The sequence below is a fragment of the Cynocephalus volans genome, chromosome 2, assembly GCF_027409185.1.
Source record: "Cynocephalus volans isolate mCynVol1 chromosome 2, mCynVol1.pri, whole genome shotgun sequence".
In the NCBI taxonomy this organism is placed as follows: domain Eukaryota; kingdom Metazoa; phylum Chordata; class Mammalia; order Dermoptera; family Cynocephalidae; genus Cynocephalus; species Cynocephalus volans.
The window spans coordinates 191,974,846-191,987,189 of record NC_084461.1 but is presented as its reverse complement, the minus strand read 5'-3'; positions in this window follow the sequence as shown (position 1 = coordinate 191,987,189).

The window sequence follows — 12,344 nt, the reverse complement described above, 5'->3', positions numbered from 1 at the left end:
CGAAATAAAAAACACAACAGAGAGTATAACCACCAGGCTTTCAGAAGCAGAAAAGAAAACTTCTGACCTCGAAGATGGGCTGTTTGAAATAACTCAAGCAGCTGAAAAAAAAGAAAGAAAGAAAGAAAAAGGAATTAAAAACATTGAAGAAAATCTAAGAGAGATATCAGACAACCTTAAGCGTTCAAATATCTGAGTCATGGGTATTCCAGAAGGGGAGGAATAAGGAGATTGCCTTGAAAACGTATTGAACAAAATAGTGGCAGAAAACTTCCCAGGTACAGGAAAAGACACATATCTTCAGATTCAGGAAGCTCAAAGATCCCCAAACGTGTTCAACCCAAAAAGGTCTTCTCTAAGATATGTTATACTCAAATTGGCAAAACTCAAAGACAAAGAGAGAATATTAGAAGCTGCAAGAAAAAAACGTCAAATCACCTATAATGGATCCCCAATCAGACTAACATCAGACTTTTCATCACAAACCATAAAATCCAGAAAGGAATGGGATTATATATTCAAAATACTAAAAGACAGAGATTGTCAGCCAAGAATACTCTGCCCCGCAAGGCTATCCTTCCAAAATGAAGGGCGAATAGTATATTTCTCAGACAAACAAAAACTACGGGAGTTCACTACCACACAATCACCCTTATAAGAAATTCTCAAGGGAGTACTGGGTTTGGTACCTGAAAAACAACTACCACTGCCATAAAAACTCAAAAAAAAGAAAAAAAACCCAAAACCCACTAGTAAAATAAAAATGGCAACAATGAAGAGAAAAAAAGTTTATCTATAGCCTAAGGAACCAACAAAAACAGAAAAAAAAAAACAGTAAATCAGAAAGAAACAAAAGACACTTAAGACATCCAAACAAAAATTAATAAAATGCTAGAAGTAAATCAACACTTTCAATAACAACTCTTAATGTAAGAGGATTAAATTACCCAATCAAAAGATGCAGACTTGCTGACTGGATTAAAAAGGAGGACCCAACTATATGCTGCCTTCAAGAGACCCACCTCACCTTTAAAGACTCACATAGACTAAGAGTGAAAGGATAGAAAAAGCTTTACCATACAAACAGAAATGAAAAACAAGCTTGAGTAGGTTTTCTTACATCTGATAAAATAGACTTTAAACCAAAAACCATAAAAAGAGATAATGAGGGCCACTACATAATGATAAATGATTGTTCCATCAAGAAGACATAAAAATCATAAATATATACACACCCAATGTCAGAGCAGCCAGATTTATAAAGCAAACTCTATTAGACCCAAAGAAGGAAATAGATACTAATACCATAATAGCAAAGGACCTGAACACCCCACTATCAATATTGGACAGATCATCTAGGCAAAGAATCAGCAGAGAAACACAAGATCTAAACAACACTCTAGACCAATTGGACTTGGCAGATATCTACAGAACATTCCATCCAACAACCTCAGAATATTCATTCTTCTCATCAGCCCATGGCTCATTCTCCAGGATAGATCACATGTTAGGTCACAAATCAAGTCTCAACAAATTCAAAAAATTGGAATTATCCCATGTATTTTTTCAGACTACAATGGATTAAAATTAGAAATCAATAACAAATGAAATTCTGGAAACTATAAAAACATATGGAAATTAAACAGCATTCTACTTAATGACATATGGGCCTAAGAAGAAATCAAACAGGAAATCAGAAAATTTATTGAAACCAATGAAAACAGTGATACATCATACCAAAACCTGTGGGATACTGAAAAAGCAGTACTAAGGGAGAAATTTATCACATTAAATGCTTACTTCAGAAGAATGGAAAGATGGCAAGTGAACAACCTAATACTTCACCTTAAAGAACTTGAAAAACAAGAACAATCCAAACCCAAATTCAGCAGATGGAAAGAAATCATTAAGATTGGAGCAGAAGTTAATGAAACTGAAATCCAAAAATCAATACAAAAGATCAATGAATCAAAAAGTTGGTTTTTTGAAAAGATAAATAAAATTGACAAACCATTAGCATGGCTAACAAAAAAAAGAAGAGAGAAGATCCAAATAACAAAAATTAGAAATGAAAAAGGTGATATTACAACTGATACATCTGAAATACAAGGAATCATTTGAGACTACTATAAACAACTATATGCCAACAAATTTGAAAATCTGGAAGAAATGGATAAATTTCTGGACACACTCAAGCTACCAAAACTGAGCCAAGAAGATGTAGAATATCTGAACAGGCCAATAACAATAAAGGAGATTGAAGCTGTTATCAGAAGACTCCCAACAAAGAAAAGCCCAGGACAAGATGGATTCACATCAGAATTTTACCAAACATTCAAAGAGGAATTGACACCAGTTCTCTACAAACTATCCCAAAAGACTGAAACAGGAAATTCTCCTAAACTCATTCTATGAAGCAAACATCACCCTGATACCAAAACCAGGTAAAGATACAACTAAAAAAGAAAACTACAGGCCAATATCCTTGATGAATATAGATGCAAAAATCCTCAATAAAATACTAGCTAACAGAATACAGCAATACATACACAAAATTATACACCATGATCAAGTGGGATTCATCCCAGGGATGCAAGGTTGGTTCAACATATGCAAATCAATAAATGTGATACACCATATTAATAAACTCAAACACAAGGACCATATGATCATCTCTATAGATGCTGAAAAAGCATTTGATAAAATTCAACACTCATTCATGATAAAGACTTTCTATAAGTTAGGTATAAATGGAAAGTATCTCAACATAATTAAAGCCATATATGATAAACCCACTGCCAATATCATCTTGAATGGGGAAAAGCTGAAAGCTTTTCCTTTAAGAACAGGAAATAGACAAGGATGCCCACTCTCACAATGCCTATTCAACATAGTGTTGGAAGTACTAGCCAGAGCAATCAGAGAAGAGAAGGAAATAAAGGGCATCCAGATTGGAAAAGATGAAGTCAAACTGTCCCTGTTTGCAGATGACATGATCCTATATATCGCACAGCCTAACGCCTCTACATAAAAACTCTTGGAGTTGATAAATGATTTCAGCACAGTAGCAGGATACAAAATCTGCACACAAAAATCAGTAGCATTTCTATTCTCCAACAGTGAACATGCAGAAAGAGAAATCTAGAAAGCTTGACCATTTACAATAGCCACCAAAAAAATAAAATACTTAGGAATTGAGTTAACCAAGGAGGTGAAAAATCTCTATAATGAGAACTACAAACCACTGCTGAGAGAAATTAAAGAGGACACAATAAGATGGAAAGATATCCCATGCTCTTGGATTGGAGGAATCAACCTTGTGAAAATGTCCATACTACCCCAAGTGATCTACAAATTCAATGCAATCCCAATCAAAATTCCAATGACATTTTTCTCAGAAATGGAAAAAACTATCCAGACATTTATATGGAATAATAAAAGACCATGCATAGCCAAAGCAATTCTGAGCAAAACAAAATAAAGCTGGAGGCATAACACTACCTGACTTTAAACTATACTACAAAGCCATAATAACCAAAACAGCATAGTACTGGCATAAAAACAGACACACTAATCAATGGAATAGAATAGAGAATCCAGAAATCAACCCACACACCTACAGCCATCTGATCTTTGACAAAGGCACCAAGCCTATACACTGGGGAAGAGACTGCCTATTCAGCAAATGGTTCTGGTATAACTGGATATCCATATGCAGGAGAATGAAACTAGACCTATACCTCTCACCATATACTAAAATCAACTCAAAATGGATTAAAGTATTAAATATACACCCTGAAACAATAAAATTTCTCAAAGAAAACATAGGAGAACCACTTCAGGAAGTAGGACTGGGCACAGACTTCATGAATATGACCCCGAAAGCACAGGCAACCAAAGAAAAAACAAACAAATGGGATTATATCAAACTAAAAAGCTTCTGCACAGCAAAAGAAACAATTAACACAGTTGAAAGACAACCAACAGAGTGGGAGAAAATATTTGCAAAATATATACGTGACAAAGGATTAATCTCCAGAATATACAAGGAACTGAAACAACTTTACAACAAAAAAACAAGTAACCTAATTTAAAAAATGGGCAAAAGTGCTAAGTAGGAATTTCTCAAAAGAAGATATATGAATGGCCAACAGACACATGAAAAAATGCTCAACATCACTCAGCATTCGGGAAATGCAAATCAAAACCACACTGAGGTACCATCTCACCCCAGTTAGGATGGCTAATATCCAAAAGACTGTGAATGATAAATGCTGGTGAGGTTGCAGAGAAAAAGGAACTCTCATACATTGTTGGTGGGACTGTAAAATGGTGCAGACTCTATGGAAAATGGTCTGGAGGTTCCTCAAATAATTGCAGGTAGATCTACCATATGACCCAGCTATCCCACTGCTGGGAATATACCCAAAGGAATGGAAATCATCAATTCGAAGGTACACCTGTTCTCCAATGTTCATTGCAGCACTATTTACAATAGCCAAGAGGTGGAACCAGCCCAAATGTCCATCATCAGATGAGTGGATAATGAAACTGTGGTATATCTACACAATGGAATACTACTCTGCTATAAAAAAGAATGAAATACTGCCATTTGAAACAACATGGATGGACCTAGAGAGAATTATATTAAGTGAAACAAGTCAGGCACAGAAAGAGAAATATCACATGTTCTCACTTATTTATGGGAGCTAAAAATAAATAAATATATACACAAACAACAGGGGTGGGAGGGAAGAAGACAAACAATTATAATTCCTTGAAGTTGATTTGATAAGCAATCAGAAAGGAGATTGTTGGCGGGGGGAGGTGGGAGGGAGGTTTCAATACTGGGCCACAATAATCAACCTCATTGTATACTGACAAAACAAAACAAAATACAATAAAAAATAAAAAAATAAAAATAAATGTTAGGTAGCGATGCCAGATTTCACAAGTAAAAATACAGGACTTCCAGTTAAATTTGAATTTCAGATGAATGACTAAGAATTCTTAGTATAAGTTTGTTCCTGAAATATTTGATGGAAGAGATGCATACTAAAAAATGATTCGTTGTTCATCTGAAATTCAAATTTAACTGGAAGTCCTGTATTTTATCTGGCAACTCTGAAATCAGAAAAGGGTTAAGAGCTATTTGCACACTGGTGCAAATTACTTCAGCTAGTTTGCTCTTTGCTCACCTGATAATAGTTTATGATGGAATGGTAGCTTTCAGTATGGACAAGGAGGTGGCATTTTTTTTTGACTTGGGAATGCTGTTCTCAGAAGGATGCTCAGGCTACACTATTAACCGGGGGAAAGAACATCACGATTGACTAGCAATGTCTGCCACAGGTCCAGGATGGAGAGTGGGGGTTCATAAGTCACATATTTACAGCAAAAGGTCAGTGTGGTAATGATGTGTAATAAATGGTGTCGTTGGAGTGTTGAACTTGGAATCTTTTTTTTTTTCTTTTTTTAATGAAGAAGATATAGACGAGCAAGGTTGTCTATTAATGAAGGTGTAAAATAAATGGAAATTTGGCAGAGTCTTGAAAAATAAGGAACTATTTGCTACAGAGAAATTATGTTTTCTCCTTTTGACTTCTGTCTCTTGCCCTTATCCCAAAGCAGTTCTTCTTATGCCAAGCACCCAACAGGTGCTTGACACATGAGCACTAATGCAACACTGACAGATTTTGACCATTACACCTGCATTCTCCTGCAATACTGAGAACCTTGGCTTCTTCCTGGCTACAGACATTGGACCAGAGAGGATGTCGAGAGTGACCCTGGAATGGGAATGCCCACCTTTGAGCATATTCCAGATGGCAGAAGGAACCCATTCATCACACTATGGAAACTCCCTCCACTCTCCAGGAAGAACAGCCATGAGGTGCTTGTAAATACATTTCTTCAGGGTTAAACAAATTGCATCATTATTTTTATTTTTTGAGGGGAGCCCATGAGAAGGGAAGGAGAGGCATGCTTCAGTGTTTGTTTTGCAGACAATGCGTGCTGGGTCTTGCGCTGTTTCCGTCTCTTCTGCACAAGCCAACTGGCCAGCCTCATGGCCTCTCAACTAGAGAAGGGTTCCAATTCCTAACATTCTATTTTCATAGTGTTTGATGATAAAAATCATCCCAGCAGGACGAATGGCAGTGAACAAAAACAGGAAGCAGCCCCCTGATTAGATAGGGACAGGGTGGCTTGTGCAGTAAAAAACAAAATGACTAAAATGATAAACGAGTGGACCACGGATGCTGCCGTCCCCTTCCTGAACAAGCCAAGAATAGATGGAAAGGAAAAATCAGGGGAGAAGTCATGACTTGGGCTGTCAGTGGGGGTGAAGGAGGCTTTCCCTACAGCATCACTTTGTAGGTACTTTCCTTGAGTTGCCTCTTGGGTCAAGGCCATTGGGACAACAATCTGGTTTCCAGCTATTTCCTTTGAAAATCTTGCCTAGGTGAAGGTCTAGAGTCTTAAAGCCTAAGTCAAAACCGAGTCAGGGCCTATTTTCTTACCATATTACTTTTGGGCAGTGGTTCTCAACTGCAGGGGGAGAGGGGTAATTTTGCTCTCCAGGGGACATTCAACGATGTCTAAAAGTATATTTGATTGTCACACTGGTGAGAGATGCTATTGGCATCTAGTGAGTAGAGGCCAGGGATGGTGGTAAACATCCCATAATGTTAGTTCCAAGGACAGTCACTAACAACAAAGAATTATCCAGCCCCTAATGTCAGTAGTAGCAAAGTTGAGAAACCCTGGTCTAGAATAAGTTAAAATGAAGAAATTGATATAAGTATAGGTACAGGTATAAATATAGATATCGGTATGGGTATGAACACGGACATAGATACAAACATAGATACATATATAATGATTGAATTCATTCTGCAAAGAAAGAAGGGGAAAAAAGGCTTAACTTCATTTCTGATAACGAAGACTTCACAGGGATAAATCACTATAAAAGTGAAACGTAGACAGTCTCTTCATCACTAGAAAACTGCAAATTATGTAGTCCCTTAAGAGAACCCAGCAGCTCCAGGCCTGCTCTAAGTGTGGGCCTCATCTGATTATCTCAACCTGGACCTCATGATGAGGGCATATGTTCAAATCCCACCTATACTTCTTACTTCCTGGGTGGTGTGGTCTTTGGAAAGTTTTTTATTCTCTCTGCATCTCAGCTTCACGTGTATGAAGTTGACTTAGTAATTTCTGCTTTATATAGTTGTGATAATGGTTAAATAGGATTACACAAGTAATGGCCAATACTTGTACACTGTCTGAAACCTGGTCAAAAAAAGACATCTAATAAACTGCATCTGTTATTAATGGTAACATCATGATCATCTTTGGATTTTAAAATGTATTTTAGGTATATTTTCTTAGTGCCTAAAGGGGTTCTCTGTAGCTGGGATGATTTAGGGTACCAGGATGCTAACATAGGATGCTTTCTGTCTCAGTTTCAGGTGAGGACCCAGGGAAATAGGGACCAATAGACAAGCTCATCAAGTGGTTTCCTCAGAATCTGGGAGAGACTGGGACTGACTGAGATGGAGCTAGTAGACATAACCACTGTGGACAGGGACCCACACTTCTAGCTGTCAGGGACTGCTGGAAGGTGGGTGCTACAATGCAGCAGATGTGGGCCAAGTGGACTGTGTGAGAGGGAGAGTCAGCCTGGAGCCTCCAGGTACCCTCCTGGGAAAAATGTTGAAAGTCTGATTCATTCTTTTGAAGTTCCATCCAGGTAAGTCAAAGCTCTAGCACCTTCCTTTGGAAGGTGGGGATGTTTAGACAGATTGCTTTTGGCTCTTACCCAAAACTCCTTCAAAAAGTCCCATTTTAATGCTTGTTACACTAGGATGAGTTAAGAAGAATAGAACTCTCATCATGGCAGAAAAACCATTTATTTTAATGACATTCAGAATCTTAAGTGACCTACCAGGTGACAGATAATGTATAGATGCAGGATAGGTCTGGCTTTCACCACCTGTCCCTCCCTGTCACTACTGTGGTGAAGGCTTGGGCTGTTACATAGACCTCACCATTGCAGGAGTCTCTAAAGGCATCGTTCTTCTCAATACTCATTCCCTGTACAGACGGGTGGAAAACCTTTGTGAGGTGTTCTGAAGATGGGATTAAATCAGTTTGAGGTTGTAGAAGGAGGGAAGAATTTACCTTTGACTAAAGTAAAAGTCTTTACTTTTACTGGTAAAAGTCTTGGTACTGGACAAGGTCCTTGGCATATAATTGGCCCTCAATATGCATTTATTGAATTGAATGAGCAAACATGCTCTAACTCACTGAACTGGAGATGTGTGTCCTCTCTATTGAGTTGAAAACCTGGGTCACACTAGCCCAGTGTTTACCCCCAACAACCTGGAGTAAGAAAGAGGTCAATGGCTACCCATGGTTCCTGGATGTATTCCTGTCTACAGTCCCTGCTGAGTGTGCAGCACACCATGTGGTCCCAGATCCAGGCTCATCCAGAGGAGAAAACCTGACCCACAGGAGACCATCCATATGCTGGCCAGTGTCATATGGGCACTGTCCACGGATATAGGATTTAGGGCATAAATCACGTCCTGAGAATTTAGAATTGGGAACCAAGCTGCCTGTTGATGAGGGTCACTAGAATCAAGAGGTCATGATGAGAAGTAACAAGGTCACTATGAGCAGTGACAGGCCAGGAGAGTGAGCAGACTCCAGAGGGAGCAAAAATGAGAGTGGCCACAGGGCCCCAGAGAGGGGAGGAAGGGTGGCCTTTTACTTGCTAGTTCTCATTTCCAGCCCTTTCCGGGCATCCTTCTCCTTCCTGCCTTTTTTCTTTGAGATTTATCCTAGTATCAATAATGATATCGTTATTATCAATAATAATATTAGTATTAATATAAGATTATTAACATTATTCTCTCTTACTGAGAATAGTCTTACAATGAAATTCCTTTCAGCTTGAATTTGTGTGAGTAGACACATGTTCCTCAAAATCCAAAGAGCCTTGATTAAAGTAGTTGCTCCTGAAAATCACTCAACATTCAGAGAAGGAGATCGTGGAAATGAGAACAGGCCGAGAGATCACACTAGGCATCCTTGAGGTGGGTAAACCGGTGGGTTAACCTGATGAGTAGCATTTCCATACAGAAAAAGATATATATCTATCCCAGCTGAGAAGACCAGAGAGGCATGGTGAAGTGAGTTTCTGGGGTATGGTGACGTCTTTAGGCTGTGACACACTTATGTTCTCCCCCAAGGGGGGAACAATCCTGAGAGGTGGCTAGGCTTTGGAAGCAAAGAATATTGGTTCATCTTATCCCCCATAAAATTCTGTGGGATTCACTAACTTACCATGGCCCAGACTAGACACCAAATGACTATTTCTATCATTTTGTACAATGTGAATTCCTGAATGGCCACTACACAAAAATCAAAATTTGCAAGATGATATCAGTAAGAAAGTATAGTGGAATCAATTATTTTTCTTAGCCTAGCATTTCATGTCTAACCCGTCTTCTAGAAACAACATCTCTTTCTCTGGAAAATTTTTTCTTGTCCATTCCATGTGGTTTTGATGGGCTGAAAATCACAGTCCCAGTCTTCTGCCTACTGGAATAGATATGCCACCCAAATAGGCCATCATAGACTCATGTCCCCCTGGCCGAGAATGATTGTCATGGGGATGGGAGATGGTGATACACAAGCCAGCCAATCATATTTCTTGCCTGGAAATTTTTACAAAGATACCAGAGAAAAAGGAGCTTTTCACTCTTGGTCACTAAGATAGGTTAATATAAGCCTGAACTGCCTGTGACCATCACCTTCTCCTTCCCCTCTCCCTCAGTGAAGGGGGAAGCATATTTGCTGCATAAGAAAATGATATGATAGAAAGAGAAATAGAGCAAAAAATAGGCAAACAGAGAAAGAGAGGGAGAGAGAGCAACTCTTTTAGAGTATCTATAGTACTGATAACAGGTTCATCTCTGAACTTCATAATTACATGAGCCAATAAATGACTTTTTGGTTTTATTTTTCTTCTTGACTCGCGTTTCTGCCACTTGAAACCAAAACAGTCATGGCTAATAGACGGTGAGTCTGAGAACATTTGAATGAAAGAATCCAGTGACAAATTGTAAACTACGATCTTACTAAGAGAACAATAAGTCTCCAAAAAAGATCAGTCTCACCCCACTTCAACCCTGTCAGACACTTCTCTGCCGTAAAAGGAGAAAGAGTGTAAGATAACACTTTCAATGGGACTTTCTAAAGGGACTTACATTTTAAAAATGAACCCATGGCCAAAATAACTAGTAAAACATTGAGTTAAAATTATTCTCACACTGAAAGCTATAAAACATTGATGAAAGAAATTGGACACAAGTAAAAGGAAATATACCCCAAGTTCATAGATTGGAACAGTTAATATCGTTAAAATGTCCATATTCCCAAAATAATCTAGAGATTTAATGCAATCTCTATCAAAATTCCAATGGAATTATTGCATGTTTGGGTTTCAAGATGGCGGCGGCTGCGGCGGCTGGCGCGGAGTAGCTGAGGTGGAAAAGGTGGCCACTGGGCCTCAGGCAGCCGGGAAACTTGTGGACCTTCCTCTGGCCATCTCTTAAGGGAGGACTGTTGCTGCTGGCCGGTCGTGGGGGCTCAACGCCACTTTGCCCCCGGCAGGAGAGGCTGCCTCATTTACAGGCAACAGCTTTGAAGTGTGGAGCAGGAAAAGAACTGATTCTTAGCTGCAAAAGCGAGTCTTGAAACAGGGAACACGGCGCCAGGGCTGCGGTGGATGCAGCCAGGATCCCGGAGGCTGGGGCCGCACTGAAGGCGGCCAGCTGCCCTATTCAGGATTCGAGGTTTCAGGCCGGCATTAAAGAAGATTCCTGGGAGCGCCCGAGCGGCGCCGCGACTGAACAGCCCGAGGCGGCAGCGCCAAGAACACAGAAGGCAACAAACCAGAGACAGAGCGAGCGCCCGACCTGGCACAGCACTGTGAGTGATCCCTGGCACAGCTCTGTTCGGGGGGTGGATGCCCACGCGGCTCCCGCCTGCACCACCAGGCCACTCACTGCCCCGGTGCTGCCTCCATTTTCCCAGGTGCGGGCAGCTCCGCCCTGCTCGGCCATCACTGAGCCCATTTGCTTGGCCTGGCGCGGGGCTTTCCGGAGCCTGCAGGCCGGCCTCCTCTCCCACTCCCTCCGCGGTTCTCTGGCGGGGCTGGGGGTGTGGGGCGTCCCGACCAGTGTTGGGAGGGCTAGGAAGTACGGGCGGGCCGACTGTCACTCCACCACACCCTGGACTCCGGCCCCAGTAAACTTCCTGTTACTGGGAGGCAGATACCATCTCTGCGACCACCAGTTTGGAAAAAAGCCTAACGAATTTCTGGTTGGGAATAGTGTGGTAGGAGAGTTCCCAGGTCCGCTTGAACCTGCCGGAGAGCAGGCTGCAGGCGGGCACTAGACTCGGTTTATACCGGGGGGATACAAAGGTGAACAAGACCCGAGAAAGATCTACACAGTGCTACAAAGGCACCCAGAGAGACCGGTCGCCTGTGCCTAGCAGAAACCTGGTAGACTTCCTGGGAGAGGCGGTGCTGAGCAGGGTTTTGAAGGCCCAGCTGATAGATGAGGGGTGCAGAAGACACACCCCAGCCCAGCACAGTGTGCACAGAGGGGGGAGACGTGCGGCCAGGGAGGCGGAGACTCGACAGAAACCACACACCCGGTGGGGTCGCCACTGCACGATCTAACAGCCTGGGCCAGAGCACACGGAACAGGGAGAAGTCCTGTACAGAAAGTGAAAGCTCAACAGAGATCACACACCCTGTGGTACGTGATCCACCAGCCCAGCAGAGTACAAGCTGACCAGAAAGGTGGATCCCCGGAGAAGCCCAAGACCCGAGGCAACCACACACACAAGACACTAGAGGCCAACTGAGCAGTCACGGCGGGAGCCATACCAAATTGGCAACCACAGCAACATCCTAGTTAGTCATTAGTCTCAAACCGGTGGACTGTGAAACCCCCTGCCACAATGAATAAACACCAAAAAAAAGACACCAGAAATACAAAAAATCAAGAAAGTACACCACCAAAAGTTAATAAATCTCATACTCTAGATCCTATAGAACAAGAAGCCCTTGAAATAACTGACAAGGAATTTCGAGTGATAATTTTAAGGAAACTGAATGAGATACAAGAAAACTCAGCTAGACATCATGATGAAATGAGGAAAAGTATACAGGATCTGAAAGAGGAAATATACAAGGAAATCAATGTCCTGAAAAAAAATGTAGCAGAACTTGCTGAACTGAAGAAGTTATTCAGCGAAATAAA